At 38.9% G+C, this 19,457-nt stretch overlaps 1 protein-coding gene across 5 annotated transcripts in view; it reads right to left on the bottom strand.

The window, feature by feature from the left end:
• Positions 1 to 19,457, bottom strand: part of SPOP (speckle type BTB/POZ protein) — an 83,182-nt gene that overhangs the window by 27,245 nt on the left and 36,480 nt on the right. For 2 of the 5 annotated variants that reach the window (XM_055258147.2, XM_063628818.1), the window contains one exon: positions 10,810 to 10,860. The exons of 1 other annotated variant lie outside the window; for it this stretch is intronic. The gene's annotated coding sequence lies outside the window, so the exon portion shown is untranslated. Of the gene's footprint in view, positions 1 to 3,140; positions 3,200 to 10,809; positions 10,861 to 19,457 lie in introns of all 5 variants that reach the window. 2 more of the 5 variants (XM_055258148.2, XM_055258149.2) reach the window with 2 other exon arrangements.

The following is a 19,457-nucleotide window of genomic DNA, read 5'->3' as shown; positions in this document are numbered from 1 at the left end:
AATTATTCCCTTTGCTATAATTCTCTCAACTTTTAATCTTTTATATGTTAAGTATTTTTGGAATCTGCCTCAAATCCTTTGCAGAAAGAGGTATAACAAGTAACAACAGGCTGGGCATGGTGGCTCACGCCTGTAATCCCAGCACTTTGGGAGGCCAAGGCAGGCGGGTCACCTGAGGTCAGGAGTTCGAGATCAGCCTGGCCAGCATGGCGAAATCCCATCTCTACTAAAAATACAAAAATTAGCCAGGTGTGATAATGCGTGCCTGTAATCCCAGCTACTTGGGAGGTTGAGACAGAGAATAGCTTGAACCCAGGAGGTGGAGGTGGAGGTGGAGGTTGCAGTGAGCCAAGATGTCGCCATTGCACTCTAGCCTGGGAGACAGAGGGGAAAAAAAAAGTAACAACAAATCACACAATAACTCAACTCACAAATATTCACTGACTACTTAAATAATAAACGAGGAGATTAATAAACTACAGTTGCACTTTCACAGAGTAATACTCATAAATGGAATGAGATGCTATTCCCATGGTCATAAACACTATCTCACAGGAATTTACTTTTTTTTTTTTTTTTGAGACGGAATCTCTCCTCTGTCGCCCAGGCTGGAGTACAGTGGCGATCTTGGCTCACTGCAAGCTCCGCCTCCTGGGTTCATGCCATTCTCCTGCCTCAGCCTCCTGAGTTACTGGGACTACAGGCGCCCGCACCACGCCTAGCTAATTTCTTGTCTTTTTAGTAGAGACAGGGTTTCGCCATGTTAGCCAGGATGGTCTCGATCTCCTGACCTCATGATTTGCCCACCTAGGCCTCCCAAAGTGCTGGGATTACAGGCACGAGCCACCACGCCCAGCCAGGAATTTATAATTAAAGCATCTGTGAAATCACAGATGAAGCTAACACGGTGTGCTGTCTCACTTAAGCTAGCAAACTAAGCACTGCAGTGGCATTTGGGCCTCCCTGGCTTGTGCAATTCATGATTCCATGATAACATGAAGAAAAGAGGCCAAATGCTACTGTGGTCACCTCCAAGATAGGCTTGCATTTGATGGAAAACACATTCTCAAAGAACTGTTTTATTTTTCCATTAACAAGTAAGTATAAATTAGCTAGTTTTACAAATCCCAATTACCATTAATGGCTAGAATGAAATTTCAAAATTCCTACTTTGGGACCGGGTGGCAATGAAGGTTTGATTTTATGCGTTAGTTAAGAACAAAAAATTTGGCTCTGGAGAGGTGGATTATAGGCACAGCTCTACACTCAGTAATCCTAAAATACCAATTTGAACTTATTTTGAGGTTAAAAAAACTTCAAACTTATCTAACAATGAACAATTTATGAATTATCTAAGCTCAGGAAAAGGCCAAATTTTAATAACCAGTTTATTTTAATGCCTTAATTGTTGTTATTCATCCTTGGTTCATTATTATAACCAGAAAAAAGAAACTACTACTTTGATCTTGACCATTTTTTCCCACCTTTTTTGCTTCTGACTTATTTTGTAGCTACATCTTTTCCTTTCTTCTAATTTTTAAAAATCTCTAACCCCACATCCAGCAGAACTGGAGAATCTGTCTCAGACTCTGAGGAGCTCTAACCAAACAACCTGCTGGGAAGGAAATTGACTAGGACAGCACAAGTCTAATTAATTTCACTCATAGCAGGAACCATGGGCAAAGTGTTCATCAGCAAAGTAGCCTAGTGCTACTTGAACTCTCTAGCACTTCATGCCAACTGCTGCAGATGACCAGCAGAAAAAAATTTTAGAAAAGAGGAGATCTACCTGAGGATTAGAGTTTGAGAACCTCTGCAGTAGATAGCTAAAGCCAAAATACATTGCTCCTGCCTTCAAACAAGTTAATAGTCTGTCTGCATTCTCTATTGAGAAATTTATTTTCCAAAGCTTACCAAACTTTCTAGTACACTCAAACTCTGAGGCTGAACATACACCACCATTTATTTTCCTGCTTGCTCTATTAAATTCTGACCTGTGAGAACAGACCTCTTCGAGTTACATAAAAAAATGCACTTTAAAATATCTTTGTCAACTGTAATACTGCTTGATTTCCAAAGAAGGTAGTAACAGCTAGCAACTAATAAAAATCTCTAACGGAATGCTTCCTAGTGGGTATTATAAAACCATGAAGTCATTAACCAGTTTTGATGTGATTCAAGTCAACAATATAATTTCTAACTAGAATATTAAACTTTGGAGGACAGACAGAAGGACAAACAAAAATGAATTACAGGTTGAGTATCCCTGCTCTGAAAAGTTCCAAAATCCAAAAGTTTTTGAGCACTGACATGACATGCTCGTTGGAACACTTTGGATTCCAGATTAGGAATGTTGAACCAGTAAGTACATAACAAAACTATTCCCAAAAATCTGGAAAAATCTGAAATCCAAAATACTCTGGTCTCAAGCATTTCAGATAAGTGGATATTCAACCTGTAATGCTGTCGTGATGCACAGATAATGCTTTCAACTGAACCTACGGTGCACTTCTTTTCTGCCTTCTTTTATACTTATGAACACTTCTGCTGACTCCTGTAGACTTTAAGCTCCTTAAACAGAACCTGCAACTATCCTATCTATCCCTTATCATCTAGCACAGCCTGCCTGGAACTCAAAGAATTCAGTACAAATACTCTAATGAAGGCCAGGCGTGGTGGCTCACGCTTGTAATCCCAGTACTTTGGGAGCCCGAGGTGGGCAGATCACGAGGTCAGGAGTTCAAGACCAGCTTGACCAACATAGCGAAACCCCGTCTCTACTAAAAACACAAAAATTAGCTGGGCGTGGTTGCACATGACTCAACAGGCTGAGGCAGGAGAATCGCTTGAACCTGGGAGGCGGAGGTTGCAGAGAGCCGAGTTGGTGCCACTGCACTCCAGCCTGCAACACAGCGAGACTCTATCTCAAAAAAAAAAAAAAAAAAAAAAGAAATACTCTGATGACTGAAACACTCATCCAGTTGCATTCAAGTTCATTAAGTTTTCTGTTTTTTTTCATGTATCTCTAAAACAGCCCTTTGAACAATGCTGAGTATATCAGATTTGTAACGTAATAAGAGTAATTAATTTGTTATTTCAGATAAATTATATTACAAAGCCCAAAACTCCCAGCCCAGTACCTCTAATCCCCGTCCTGGTAAAACTGAGTTTTTCATCCAGTATCAAGTATATATTTATTCTACAAGAAGAGAAAGCCTTGTTATAATTTCATTTCGAAAACAAAAATCGTAACTAATCTGAACTAAACTCTTGCATAATCAGAATTCTTTCAAGATAGAAGACAAATTCCCTGTACAATAAAGGAAAATGTCCCAATAGTTTATTTTGCAGTATTTACAGAGCTAGGCTAGAACACCCTCTGAAAAGTGTTACACAGCTTGTGCAGTCACTTTTTAAATCTTTCACTTATTTCCCATGAGCATTTCTCCATCATGAGTCTAATCTACTTATCCAGAGAATTAAAGTAAAATCAACCAGTTAACAGAGAGAGAGGCATGAATCTCATACATGTTATCTATGAATTAGCCTTACTTATATCCATCAGTTTTAAGATGACAGGAACAAGACTGTGAAGACATTAGATTGAATCATGAAACTGTTGTTTTATACGACAAAAATAGTTGAATACCAGCAATTTCATGTCGTTCAACATAATACACAGCACGTACAAGCTAGACGGCTGGGAACATACTTCTTGCCAGAGAATGGTCTGTTAGGGACTTTTTAAAAGCCTAACTCTCTCTCTGTTTTCCTCTGGTTTAAAGCTTTGTACAGTTTCCAAGTAAAGAAAAGCCCATGTCATAACTATTTTCAACCCGAGATGTTTGCGTTTTCCAAAACAGAAGATGCCAAAAAAGATTGATGACAACTGCAAAACAAAAAAACAAACAAAAAAACTGTAAGACTTTTGTATACTAATTTTTGAGAAACTAATGTGACCTAAAAGGAGCCTTTTGTTTCTTCTGTTACAGTGTGCTCAATCATATACAGCCCAGGAGGTAATCTTTTCTTTCTCATTACCCTAAGGGTAGTTATTACAGGTCATACTGACTTCTACTGTTGCGAGGTTTAAATGACTTTTGATATTTGTTATGAGTAAACTTTCTGCAGTTCAATCTAGTCCAACAAAATACTAAATATACTTAAAAAAATTTTAGAGACACTGCTTAAAATGAAACTCAGGGCTTCAGACAGACCTCAATCAGCAAAGGAAAGACTGAGGTTCTCTTATGTCTTTTATCAGGTTCATGCTTTGTAAAACTTTACAAATTAAAGATGCCTGTTTTTTTTGTTTTCTTTCTTTTAAATTAAAAAAAAAAAAAATTTGTAGAGACAGGGTCTTGCTATGTTGCCTAGGCTCGTCTCAAACTCTTGGCCTCAGGCAATCCTCCTGCCTTAGCTTCTCAAAGCACTGGGAATATAGGCATGAACCACTGTGCCCAGCTTGTTTTCATTTTTTAAATTCTTAAACACTGCACCTATAGGGGGATTACCAATACCAAGTGAATCTAGAGATCAAGAAGAAAAAAGTCCACAGCCTTACAGAAAAATGGGCAAAGAACAATCAACGGTGTACAGAAATGGAAATACCCAATGGTTCTTAAATATATGAAAAGATGTTCAACTCTCATTCAAGATAAAAATGCAAATTAAATCACACATTGATTCACTCACTGAATTGGCAAAGATCAAAATGTTTGATAACACTTACCCGGGGTAAAGAAAACATTTCTGGTTGGTGTATAAATTGTTACAATCTCTGTGAAGGGCAATGTCTATCAAAGTAAAAAATGTGCATCCCCTTTAATCCAGCAATTTCACTTCTAGAAATGTATCCCTACTGATATGTTTTAAATGACAAATATAAAAGGTTTTTCACTGTGGGGACTATTTATAAACACACAAAAATGGAAATAACCTATAAGTTCATCAACAGTGGATTAAATAAACTATGATACAGATAATGTAATAATATGCATCTCTGAAGAAATAAGGAAGCTCCATTTTTTAATAGAAAATATACATTTGTTTTAACATATAGAATATCTCCGAAAAGACACAAGGCTCTAGGGATGCTGGTTACCCCCATGGAAGGAAACTGGGTATACCTGAGTGGGAAGAAGTCCCACTGTATTCCTCTTAATACTTTCTGAATTTTGAACCATGTAAATATATTACCTATTCAAATAGTAAATTAAAAAATTTAAAAAGGAATTAGCAGCCTTTACAATTAATTTTTCCAAGTTGTGAAGAGGCTTATACATCGAGACCCAAATAAGAGACAAGAAAGGAATTCTTCAGTGGCCTCCATTGCTATCTGAGTAAAATCAACCTTTTCGTCATGACCACCATGGCCTCAGCATACCTCCCTGACCTTCTCTAACAATCTTCTCAATCCTGATGTTTTAGTCACTCAGGCCTTTAACTCTAATCCACAAACACATTGGACTCTTTCCCCAGCCTAGAAAACTCTTTCTTCCCTCAGGTCTTTTTATAGGTGGGTCCTTCTTGTCATTTAGGTCTCCTATCAAATGAAGTTATCTTCAGAGGGGTCTTCCCTGACCACCCAATCTGAAGCCGCTTCCACTTCTAGCCTATTCCTCTCATCACATTACCCTATTTTATTTTCTTCTTTATTACCACTACCTGAAATTATCTTTTTATTTTTTCACTTGTCTATTGTGTTCCCTACTAGAAGTTAAGCTCAACGAGAATAGTATCCCCCTGTGCCTAGAATGGCATAACAGGCACTCAGTAAACATTTGTTCAGTGAGGCCGGGCGCGGTGGCTCACGCTTGTAATCCCAGCACTTTGGGAGGCCGAGGCGGGCAGATCACGAGGTCAGGAGATCGAGACCACGGTGAAACCCCGTCTCTACTAAAAATACAAAAAATTAGCCGGGCGTGGTGGCGGGCGCCTGTACTCCCAGCTACTCGGAGAGGCTGAGGCAGGAGAATGGCGTGAACCCGGGAGGCGGAGCTTGCAATGAGCCGAGATTGCGCCAGTGCACTCTAGCCTGGGCGACAGAGTGAGACTCCGTCTCAAAAACAAAACAAAACAAAAAAAAAAAACAAAAACATTTGTTCAGTGAAATTTTGGTTGAGTAACTAGACTCCTTCTCTTTTGGGATCATTTTTCCCTAATGAGTTCTAGTTAATAAATTAAAGTTTAGGAGTTGTTGAATGAATGTAGCTATAGGAATCCAGGCATACTTTTAAAACAATAACACATTTTAAAAAGAAAACTATCAAGTCACTCCAACTTTAAGAATTTATTGAGTACATTACAAAACTATTTATACCCTTCCCTAATTAAAAATCTTTTCAAATCCAAGAAAACGGAAGAAAAGGGAAACGTACAGAGCTATGGGGGAAGTTCCTGAATCCCCAAGACAATAGTGAGAAAAGTACATTTCCCAGAATAAGTCAATCCTGGTTATAGAAGTACCATTACAGCAGCTGTCAGGAACCCAAGCTAAACTCTTATTTCAAGTTAAATTCTTTTTTTTTTTTTTTCCAGACAGAGTTTCGTTCTTGTTGCCCAGGCTGGAGTACAATGGCATGGTCTCGGCTCACTGCAACCTCAACCTCCCGGGTTCAAGCAATTCTCCTGTCTTAGCCTCCCAAGTAGCTGGGATTACAGGCGCCCACCAACATGCCCAGGTAATTTTTGTATTTTTAGTAGAGACGGGGTTTCACTGTGTTGGTCAGGCTGGTCTCAAACTCCTCACCCACCTCGGCCTCCCAAAGTGCTGAAATTACAGGCGTGAGCCACTGTGCCTTGCCTCAAGTTAAATACTATATATTATAATAAAATTCCAATATATTGACTGAGGGAAATCCTTAGCATCTACTTATATTTGATCTACTGTTTTTGTATCTGACACTGGGTTGGATTCTGGATGTATGGAGAAAAGATAACTAACATTTATTAAATACAGACCAGTGTAAATATGTACATATGTAAAAACATGACTAGGCATGTAACTAAATTTTTTCTATACGAGGCTAAGATGTACAACACATTTCTGGCATAGCGAAATATTTCTCTAATTAAGAGCTGAACTGCTTTGTAACTGTTGTATATAAGGAAAACCTAGAAACAAGCATAGTATTATGTGTTCAAGTCAGTACTTTTAAGATTTTCCCAGTTTACAGGTATTTCTTAGGTAAGTATAGATTCTAAAATGATTGTGAGGATTAGATATGCACTTGTACATAAAAAGCCTATTTCTCCTTCCTCTCCTCAATCTGTGTTATAATTTTATAGAAATGCCTAGCTAGTAAGGCTCATCTAGATAGATCAAAGCAAGCTGAAGATGAATAAGAAGGTACATGACTCTCAAGTCACTAAACCCACTAGGATAACAACAGAATGCTCCGACTCCCAAGCCTCAGTGTGTGCTGGCAGTTTACAGGCTTACTGCTCTTCTTTCAGGCTATAAATAACTACAAACTGTCCTTGTCCCCAAGGAGACCTTAGCAGCCAGCTCATAGGTTAAAATATGGAATAATTCTCACTTTGGATGCAACTTTTCCAGTCAGCAAAAAAAATAAAAAAAGCAGAAAATGTAATGCCAAGTTAAGTTAGGGCAGGGGGATCATTCCCTTGCCCTACAAACTATCCACTATGTAACAGCTATTGATATAAACATGTTAGCATAATTATTTACCCCAAAAATATGTCCAGGAAGAATGCAATGCATCTCTGCTCCAAATGCCGAAGTTTGTCCTAGAAAGGGGCAGATGCCACTCAACCACCTTGCAGGACTGCAACTCCCTGGACCTTAAAAAGACTTCTTGAATTTTTGTTTTGCTTTTAATTTAGGCACAAAGGATTACTGATCTAAACACATCCACATAACAACATCAGAGGAAAAAATTCCTCTGTCTCCATTTGGATGGAGGATCCAGCAGAATAATGGCCGCAACAAGCACAGGTTTCACAAGATCTGGGTTAATACCATCAGGTGACATGCTGCCGTTGTTAATTACAACAGCAGCATGCTAGGAAGAAAAACTCCTCCAACTGCTTAAAAAAAAAAAAAAAAAAAAAAAAGAAAAAGAAAGAAAATAGAGTTCCTCAGATTAGACTTTTCCACATTGGGAAATACCTGAAATGGAAGGACAGGAGTCCGAATCAGGAAACAAACCTGATTACAAAGGGGCTATTTCACTTCAAAGTGGGTCTCGGTTCCAAAAGAGAACATCTTTAGAAATGAAGTCAGAAAGGCAAACGCAAGCAATCAACAACTTCCCCATTCTCACAAATTAGAATCATGTGTTGATTCCACTAAATGGCTTGGGCACAAATCTCTAGGGCCACAAAGAGTGAACTTGGGAAAGATGAAGATTTTAACACATCCCACATGTTATAAAAGATGCCTCCTCTAGGCTGAGAAAATTTACTTATTCTAAAGAAGAGCTGAAAAAGGATCAGAAAAGGAGGAAGCAGGGAAAAGCCCTATAGTAAGAAGATTCTATGTATTACATAAGTTAATATTCTCACGGCTGTTTTCTGATTTGAGAGGTTAATGTCTTTCACCCACTCCCCTCAATGATGACTATGAAGAACCTTATAAAATCTAAACAGTAAACAGATGAAAGGGCTGGCCCTAATATTATTTAAGCATGTCCAATCTGCAAGGAATTCAAAAACAGAAGAGTCATTTCATGAAACAAATAGAGCTTATACAACCCCACAGAGTCCCCTGGCTTTTACAGAAGCCAAATTCAACAGGCAGTTCTCTTTGGCCATCTATACTTCAGCCAAGCCATTTAAAAATATTTCTTGCTAACATGATTCGGCTATGGAAGGGACCTAAGGAATGAATTTCAAAGGAGAAAGTCTAATTAGTCTTAGGGCATACAATTTGAAATAAGTTCATTAACTTGGAAACTGAAAAGGCCCACCTGCTCCAGAGGATTTGGTCTCCTACAAGGGCAACCGATTATGTTCAGCATTAACTATTACTATCCAGCAGTAAAGAATTCAGTATTCCCATGAGATACTTTTCTTCCTGAAAGGCACCTAGACCTCCTTCCAACTTTAAAAGAGAAGAGAGGTATATGTATGTTTTTAATCTTCTCCTTTACAGTCTTAACTAAAAAAGCCTAACTACTATTTACATGGACCACATGCCTTACCTAGAAACAATCTGCAGAAAATAAATTCCCTCTTCTAACATTATTAAAAATAAGCAAAATTCTATGTTAATGTTACAGTTCTAAGTAAACGAAATGGAACAAAGGATGGGCAGCAATTTCTCAGTTTTAAATGTTCATTCCAAAATTCATGACTCAAGGAAAAAGTAAAACCACACAGGCAGACAAAATAGGGAAAGTTAGACAGAATGTCTGTCTTAACAGAATTTCCTGGCTCCTGATGATCTGTGTCAGAATTTAAAAGATTAAAATGCAGTAACACCTATTTAACCCAACATGACTCTGACAAAACATACACAAGCTTTGGAAGCCAAAATCTCACACTACAAAGTCAAAGTTTTAAGATGTTACACAAAATGGTGGAGAGTTTTTTTCTGTAAGTTACCCAGAGAGATAGGAGCTCCAAGGTAAAATACACAAAGGCAATTTGTTCAAAATCAAACTCCTTTTATAGAGTAAAATGAAGCCTACAAATTTCTTTATGGTATCTCTCTCTTTTTTTTTTTTTTTTGAGATGGAGTCTTTCTCTGTCGCCCAGGCTGGAGTGCAGTGGTGCGATCTCAGCTCACTGCAACTTCTGCCTCCTGGGTTCAAGCAATTCTCCCACCTCAGCCTCCCAAGTAGCTGCTGAGATTCAGGCATGTGCCACCATGCCTGGCTAATTTTTGTATTTTTAGTAGAGATGGGGTTTCTCCATGTTGGCCAGGCTGGTCTCAAACGCCTGGCCTCAAGTGATCCACCTGCCTCGGCCTCTCAAAGTGCTGGGATTATAGGCGCGAGCCACCGCACCTGGCCCCAAGTATCTCTTTTCATAAACTGTAATTCTAATTTCCCTGAAGGTCTTTTATGTTTTTTCTGTTTGTTTGTTTTTGTTTTTTGTTTTAGACAAGGTCTTGCTCTGTCGCCCAGGCTGGAATGCAGTGGCACAATTATGGCTCACTGCAGCCTAGACCTCCCGAGCTCAAATTATCCGCCACCTCAGTCTCTTGAGTAGCTGGAACTACAGGCATGTGCCACCACACCTGGCTAATTTTTGTATTTTTTGTAGAGATGGGTTGTTACCATGTTGACCAGGATGGTCTCGAACTCCTGAGCTCAAGCAATCTTCCTGCCTCAGCCTCCCAAAGTGCTAGGATTACAGGCATGAGTCACCATGCCCGGCCTTCCTGAAGAACTTTTCTAGGGAGAAAAATAATCTGACTCCAAGGTTTCCATATCATATATTATCAACCATTGATTAAAAATTTAAATTCAAATATCATTTCTCCCTTCCGTCATTACTGTAAAGTCTTACCTATATCTAGAAATCACCAGAGAAGATCAGAATAAATAGTTCTGGCTTACTCCAGGTAAGAATATTTAGAATACAGCTTTTTTTGAAGACACTTATGGAAAATGTTTATTTAACACTGTAATAATTCTTATTTTAAAAAGAAAATCTTACATGCTTACCTTATATGACTTTAACTTTTTAACTTTACCTATCATTTGCACTAAAATGAAACAGTAGATTGTACTCAAGAGGTGTATTTTTAAAAGTCATGGTAAATGTTTTTATGCATTTCATTCTGCTTTTTCCCTCAAGATTGAACTATATTTAAAATAAAACTATGTAAAAACTCACCAAGTTAAGTCAGTAGGAGAACTCTAATTTGTCTTGTCTAACAGGAAATCTCTGTTGGAAATAGAGAATATGAATCAGACTTAACTAGATTCTGAATCTCATACAAGTCTTTACTTACTTTGTCTATTCCTAAAAAGGAAAAATCTCACAAAAGCAGGTGATATATGAAAGAAGAAATGACTAGTAAAAATTTACTAGTCAAAATTACCATTCTTAGGCCAAGGCGGGTGGATCACTTGAGGCCAGAAGTTCAAGACCAGCCTGGCATCATGGTGAAACCCTGCCTCAACTAAAAACACAAAAAATTAGCCTGGCCTGTGCGCCTGGTGGTGTGCGCCTGTAGTCCCAGTTACTTAGGAGGCTGAGGCACAAGAATTGCTTGAACCCGGTGGAGGGGGGACATGCAGGGCGGGGCAGAGATTCCAGTGACCTCAAAATCATGCCACTGCACTCCAGTCTGGGTGACAGAGTGAGACTCTCCCAAAAAACAAACAAAAAAATTACCATTCCTTTATCTCATCACTAGCTCTGAATGCTCTATTTCTTAGTCATCTCTCAAAAAAATATTATACTTAGAAATGGAAGTCAGAAAAATCCAAGTTGGTTCTCCTTTTTTTTGAGATGAAGTCTCAGCTCTGTCAGCCAGGCTGGAGTGCAGTGGAGCGATCTCAGCCCACTGCAACCTCCACCTCCCATGTTCAAGCAATTCTCCTGCCTCAGCCTCCCAAGTAGCTGGGATTACAGGTGCCTGCCACTATGCCTGGCTATTTTTGTATTTTTAATAGAGACGGAATTTTGTCATGTTGGCCAGACTGGTCTCAAACCCCTGACCTCAAGTGATCTGCCCACCTCGGCCTCCCAAAGTGCTGGGATTATAGGCGTGAGCCACCACGCCCAGCCCCAAGCTAGTTCTTCTAATAAACTGACCTATGAGTGCAGCAAAAATGAAGTGACTTGTCCTGTGTCAATATTTACAAGAGAGATCATTGTTGCCAGCTCTTTCACAAAATGCTTAAAGAATTATTGTAAGTTTTTATGTAAAACACCTTTTAAAAAAGTGCTCTATGGGTAAATTACACCAAAGCAAGATGCATTTAAACAAAGCCATGTATCCTATGGTTTTCTGTTTAGAGACAGGGTCTCACTATGCTGCCCCAGCTGGAGTGCAGTGGCTACTCACAGGCCTGATCATAGTACACTATCTCAGCCTCCTGAGTAGCTGGGACTATAAAGGCACATGCCACCATGCCTGGCCCTATGGTTTTAATAAATAACTTTGACAATGAGATGCAGAATGGTGGACATTAAAGACTGGATTAATACTGATTATACAAGGGAGAGAAAAAGGTTCCTGTTGAAGACTGGAGAGATAGCCAAGCAACACCAACCTCTGATAATCTACCATATCCTACAAAGTAGCTCAAAACAGAAACTGGGATAAGAGAAGTAGCAATGCTTCTAGGAGTCTAACATAGGCAGAAAATTCCACTGCTATATTCCTTTTTGTGAGAAAATAAAGTATTGCATAAATCATGGGTATATGATTCCTTAAAAATAGAATCTCAGCCAGGCACAGTGGCTCACACCTGTAATCCCAGCACGTTGGGAGGCCGAGGCAGGTGGATCACGAGGTCAGGAAATTGAGACCAGCCTGACCAACATGGTGAAACCCCGTCTCCACTAAAAATACAAAAATTAACTGGGCATGGTGGTGCACGCCTGTAGTCCCAGCTACTCAGGAGGCTGAGGCATGAAAATCACTTGAACCCCACAGTGGTTGCTGTGAACTGAGATCGCACCACTGCACTCCAACCTGGTGACAGAGTGAGACTCCATCTCAAAAAAAGAATCTCTTCCTGAAAACGTAAGCACCAACTTTAACTAGTACATGGTACAAATAAGCTTCTCTTAGACTATAATAGGTTTTGGTAAACCCAGTCCAGTTACTATCACTGATCAAATGTGCCATAGCCAAAAACTGTGCTAAACGACTGATGCTAAAACAGGGCAGTCTTAATCAGATACTATAAAACAAATTCACTTGACGTCAGGAGTTCAAGACCAGCCTCGCCAATGTGGTAAAACCCTGTCTCTACTAAAAATAACAAAAGTTAGCCAGGCGTGGTGACGGGCGTCTGTAATCCCAGCTACTTGGGAGGCTGAGACTGGAGAATCACTTGAACCTGGGAGGTGGAGGTTGTAATGAGCAGACACTGAGCCAACAATCCCACGTAGCTCAGTTAATAATAGCAGGAGTCAGGCTGAATTCATGCAACAAATATTTACTGAGTACCAACTGCAGGGCATTCTTTGAGACACAGTGGTAAAAGAGACAGACAAGGTTCCCGACCCTCTGAGGATAGAAAGAATGCCTTTAAGGCAGAAGATATCAACCATCTCTAACAAATGAAAATGAATAGCTGTGATTCTTAAAGCAGAAACCAATACCTTTAGTCCCTTACTCTCCAATTTTTTTTTTTAAGCTTAAGGTTTGGGTTTCTCAAAATTTAAAGCATCTGACAAAAGTGGTAAGGGCTGAACAGGGAGACTATCATACTGTTGGTAGGAGAACAAACTGGTACCACCACTTTGGAAAATAGTTTATTATTACCTAATAAGACTAAAGATTCTGCAATTCCGCTCCAAGTATATGGCCTAGAGAAACTTCTTTACATGTTCACAGCAGCATTGTTCATTAACAGCCAAAAACTAGAAACAATCCAAGTGTCCATCAACAGAATGAATACATAAATTGTGGTATATTCATATAACAGAATGCTATATGGCAATGAAATCAAACTACAGTTCTATATAGCAACATGGATGAAAGTTATGAACATACATATTGTTAGGTTCTTCTTGAAAGAAGACATAAAAATGTAAAAATCACATAATGTATTATTCCAATTTATACAAAGTTTAAAAACAGACAAAACTAAATTATGTTGGTTTAGAATGAATCCTAGGTGGTAAAATCATAAAGAAAAATAGGGATATGATTATCACACATGTCAGAACAGTGGTTATTCTGAGCAATGGTATAGGTTATGATCTATAAGGGAGATGCAGCAGGCTTCTTCCAGGTGCTGGCAATGATACACTTCTAGGTCTAACTGGTGGTTACATAGGTATTTGCCTTTTGTAATTAATCCTTACATTATACAGTCATGTTTTGTGTATTTTTCCGTTATATTTCATAATAAAAATGTTCAGGCCAGGCATGGTGGCTCACGCCTGTAATTCGAACACTTTGGGAGGCTGAGGAGGGCGGATCACTTGAGATCAGGAGTTCAAGACCAGCCTGGCCAACATGGTGAAACACCATCTCTACTAAAAATACAAAAAAAAGTAGCCAGACGTGGTGGCGCGCACCTGTAATCCCAGCTACTTGGGAGGCTGAAGTGGGAGGATCACTTGAACCTGGGAGGCAGAGGTTGCAGTGAGCCAAGATGGTGCCATTGCACTCCAGCCTGGACGACAGAGTGAGACTCCGTCTCAAAAAAAAAAAAAAAAAGTTCAAAGCATACATTATTAAAATAACCTAATAGAGTAGATCTCTATCTAGCCTCGAATAATATATGAGTGTATCTTGCAAATAATACAGTTTTTTCAAAAAAAACGACAATTTAGGATAAGAAGTCAGTAATAAAGCAGGGCCACCCAGGAATAAATACCTATAGGCAGGATTTTCTATTACTTTCTTTGAATTTAAATGCCATACCTAAGATCTATATTTCAGGGAAATTTTCTGTACTAATATAAAGGTTTAAATCTACATGTGACTACCACCAGGAACCATGAGTTAATCCCCAAATCATTTTGAGACAAAATCTTCTGAAAAAGCAAAGCCAAGACACAAGTATTTTTTGATTTTACTAGTTTAATAATGGCCTCTGATGGAACCTCCAGTAAATCCCAACTCCCTCTGAGTGAAAGCCTTACAATGGCCAAAAGGGTCCTGCACAATCTGGACTTGATTACCTCTCTGGCCTCATTTCCAACTATGTTTTCCTGATCTCACTATGTACCAGCTACACTACCCTTCTTTGTTGTGGTTCCTCAGAATAGGTCCATTCGTGCCTTGGGGCTTTGTACGTGTCATTTTCTGTCTGAATAAGTCTTCCCCTAGATGTTCTCACGGCACACTCCTTCACCATTGCTGAGACTTTCCTTGTCACCATCTCTGTGAGGTCTTCCCTGACACCCTTAAAAATGAATTCCTGGCTGGGCATGGTGCCTCACACCTGTAATACCAGCACTTTGATATGCCGAGGCGGGTGGATCACTTGAGGTCAGGAGTTCAAGACCAGCCTGGCCAACATGGTGAAACCCCGTCTCTACTAAAAACACAAAAATCAGCTGGGCGTGGTGGCACACACCTGTAGTCCCAGCTACTCAGGAGGCTGAGGAAGGAGAATCACTTGAACCTGGGAGGCAGAGGTTGCAGTGAGCAGAGATTCCCTCACTGCACTCCAGCCTGGATGACAGAGCAAGACTCTGCCTCAAAAAAAAAAAAAAAAAAAAAAGCAATTCCCTCCCTTAACAGCCACAATCCTATTCCTGCTTCATCATTTCTTTTTCTATAACGCATAAAGTCATCTACCATCCTGTATCTTTTTACAATCTGTCTTCTCTAACTGGAAAATAAACTCTACCAAGGCAGGTTCTTGTCTGTTTTGCTGCTGCACCCAGACAGTGTCTGGCACATGGAAGGCTACAAATACTTATTTAACAAATGACTGAATTAATGTTTTCTTTTAGATTCCCGTGCTTGAAAGATTAGACAGTAACTCTATAGCACACACACACACACAAAAAATCCCAGAATGTTTCTCCCCTCTGCATGTCAAATTAACAAAGTTTATTTTACTAACAAGTTTCAGGTTTATGCACTTACTAATATTAATGAGTCAGAGTTAAGACTTCTAAAAAGTTGATACAAACATAACTATATCTTCCCTTAACAAATTGTAATATTGACCAAGCACGGTGGCTCACGCCTAAAATCCCAGCACTTTGGGAGGCCGAGGTGGGTGGATCACCTGAGGTCAGGAGTTTGAGACCAGCCTGGCCAAAATGGTGAAACTCTGTCTCTACCAAAAAATACAAAAATTAGTTGGGTGTGGTGGTGGGCACCTGCACTCCCAGCTACTAGTCAAGAAGTTGAGGCAGGAGAATCGCTTGAATCTGGGAGGCAGAGGTTGCAGTGAGCCAAGATGGCGCCACCGCACTCCAGCCTGGGTGACAGAGTGAGACTCTACCTCAAAAAAAAAAAAAAAGTATAATACCTGTTTTTAATAACAATACCACTGAGGGCACAAAGAGACAAGAACTCTCATGTACTGCTGGTGCGGTGTAAATCAGCATAACTATTATGGGAACTACTTGACAATATGTAGGATAAAGATTGAGTACTTACTATACATACTATTTAAGTTTGTAAAAAGTGAGCACATTTTACTTTTATAGTCAGAAAAAAAGGTTTTTAAAAGAAAGAATCATGCAAAACAATATATAATTTCAATAAAAAAGTTCTTCAGCACCTTGGGAGGCCAAGGCGGGCAGATCACTTGAGGTCAGGAGTTTGAGACCAGCCTGGCCAACATGGTGAAAACCCATCTCTACCAAAACATACAAAAATTAACCAAGCATGCTGGCATGTGCAGAGGTTGCAGTGAGCCGAGATCATGCCACTGCACTCCAGCCTGGGTGACAGAGTGAGACTCCGTCTCAAAAAAAGAGAAAGTTCTTTATATTGTATTTTGACTCCAACAAAAGCAATAAAGGCTTCTGTTACGTATCCAGATGAAATATCTCAAGCGGGTAACTACAGTTAGAAAAATAATGGTTTTTTACTTAGGAACTAAAAAAAGTTTTATAGCACTTTCCAGAGTGGAAGGGAAAACGAACTCTACAGTGTTAGTGTTCCATATAAGAGCGTCATTTTCTTCTAAAGAAAGATTTAAGATAGGAACATTTCTCTGTAGCATAAAATGTGGGACTGATGTGACAAAGAGCAGGTAAACAATTCCATTCAAACTTGGTGGCTACGATGGCATAGGGAAGATAATTCACTAAACGAAATTGCCTATTGGGTGACATGACAGATACTTCCAAGTATACATATAGTGCTTGTACTTTTGATGGAATATGTCATCTATGTTAAAGTTGGCGTAAGCCTAGATCCAAAGGTTACTTTCCAACCACAATACTTATTACCTGAACCAAACCCTAAGACAAGAACAGATCTGAGACAAAATACACAGGCATCTGATATACTAGTTCTATTTATTACTCTGATTTCTATTTGAAGGTCTTATTGGTTGTCTTAAAAAAAATTCAGCACATAAATTCTCAAATTCTTAAAGATAGTTGATATATTCATGAGACAGGTGGCTGCCCAAACTAGTTGTTAAGAAAGGAAGTCCTACTCAAACGCTTGCAGCAGGCAGAGTGTGTTATTAGAGAAGAGTAACAGTTTTCATTTGTAACACTTCAGGATTCCAAGTGCTCAAAGCTCTGAATAGGAGCCAGGTTTAAGGGGTGAAAAAACATGGAGCATAAAAATTAAAAATACACTCAACCTCACAATAATGAATAAGGCACAGTGGATTAAAGACTCCAGAAAAAATTTATAAGTGAAAACCACTGGTAATTGAAACATATGGTCCTTGAACAAAATTTAAATATAATAATTCTAATCAAATATCAGGGTGAAGACATATTTTTTAAATGCTTCCTTTGGCTAAGAATGCTTCGAGAAACCTTTCTATAAATATCAACTATGCCTGGATCACACTGAACTTATAAAGTAACATAAGAAGAACATGAACTGGATTGGAGATCACTAAATAGTCCCACACTCAGTAGGGAGAAAATATTCTAGAAGAAGGCCGGGCGTGGTGGCTCACGCCTGTAATCCCAGCACTTTGGGAGGCCCAGGCAGGAGGATCACATGAGCTCAGGAGTTCAAGACCAGCCTAGGCAACATAGTGAGACCCTGTCTCTAAAAAATTAACTAAATTCAAATAAAATGCGAAGTTGCCAAATTTATCAGACTCCAAAAAGAATCCATAAGGAAAGAAAATTGCAGAGCCTCTCATTCTCTGATAAAAGAAGAGCATTATTCCAAAGTATAGAAGGTTTTCCTCATCCCTCTCCCTCCCTCAAATAATGACTATAAATACCAAAGTGCTGGACCCAGTGGGAGAACTCAAATAATGAGACAGTTTAGGACAAAATCAAACCATTGAAACAAAAGAAGAGGAGAAGGAAGAAGAAGATGATGACGAGGACAAAGACCAGAAAAGATATGTACAAGGTTGTTCACTGGTTGTCTGTAATGTAATGGGGGGAGAAAAGGAAAACAATTTAAATATCCATCAAAGGGATTGTGGAAAAACTGTGAAATATTCATATTGTATAATAAAAACAGAACAGCTAAAATGGAGGACCTAGATCTGAATCTACCAACATGTACAGATTTTGGAAAAAAAGAATGAAAATAAGACTGCTGCAGAACTTATATACACATAAATATATATACATATGCACATATATACTCACACATACGTATATAATTTATTGTCTAAAAATTAAACACATAAAGCAATACATTTTCATACATACACACATACATACACATCTACATTGCACTGGAATGATACACACTAAATTCATGGCAATAGGTTATCTCTGGTAGTGAAGGATGGAAACAGAACTGAAAGTATAAATAAATAAAACTTTAGCTGACAGTGTCACAGTCTCTTTTGGTTTGGCTTTTTCTTTTTTTAAGCTTTTCAAATCAATGAATTCAGGAAAAATGGTAAATTAGAAAAGCTAAAGATTGCTTAATGATTTGTGATATAGAAAAAAAAAAGCTAAATAGCTCAAAGCAATATTTTAAATAGATACTAATGCAGCCTAAATCAAACCAAAAAGAGCCAATGAATTCAGTCCAGATCATCTCGCTAAGGAAATCCTGTGTTGGTAAATATTTTTCCTATAGTTGATAGAAATTATACATCACTGGGGTTCCTTAAACAGAGAAAGTATAGGGACTGACTTCATATATGTCAATAACAAAGCACATCTTCTTTCTTTCTTTTTTTTTTTTTGAGAGGGGGTCTCCTTCCGTCACCCAGGCTGGAGTACAGTGGTTCGATCTCTGCTCACTGCAACCTCTGCCTCCCGGGTTCAAGCAATTCTCCTGCCTCAGCCTCCTAAGTAGCTGGGATTACAGGCAAGTGCCACCACACCCGGCTAATTTTTTTTGTTTTTAGTAGAGATGGGGTTTCAGCATGTTGGTGAGGCAGGTCTCAAACTCCTGACCTTGTGATCTGCCCACCTCAGCCTCCCAAAGTGCTGGATTACAGGCATGAGTCATCGCGCCCAGACAGAAAGCACATCTTAAATAAAAATAATGTTCATAGTAATCCAACATATCTTCAGAGACCATAAATCCTTATACTTTGCCTTAATTTTATTTATTCCTCTAAGAACCAATCTCTCTTTTAATCATCTCAAATTTTAGTACCTGAAACTCAAAGACAGATTATAAAAAAAAACACTTGAGGCTTTTTTGCCTTCTTGAATTCACTTAAGCTTTTTTTCCCCTTCTTTCAAATGTTTTTCCTCCTTCTTCCTTG

The sequence above is a fragment of the Symphalangus syndactylus genome, chromosome 20 (genome assembly GCF_028878055.3).
Source record: "Symphalangus syndactylus isolate Jambi chromosome 20, NHGRI_mSymSyn1-v2.1_pri, whole genome shotgun sequence".
Lineage (NCBI taxonomy): Eukaryota > Metazoa > Chordata > Mammalia > Primates > Hylobatidae > Symphalangus > Symphalangus syndactylus.
Note: the sequence above shows the minus strand (reverse complement) of the source record. Positions and strands in the feature narration are given on the sequence as shown.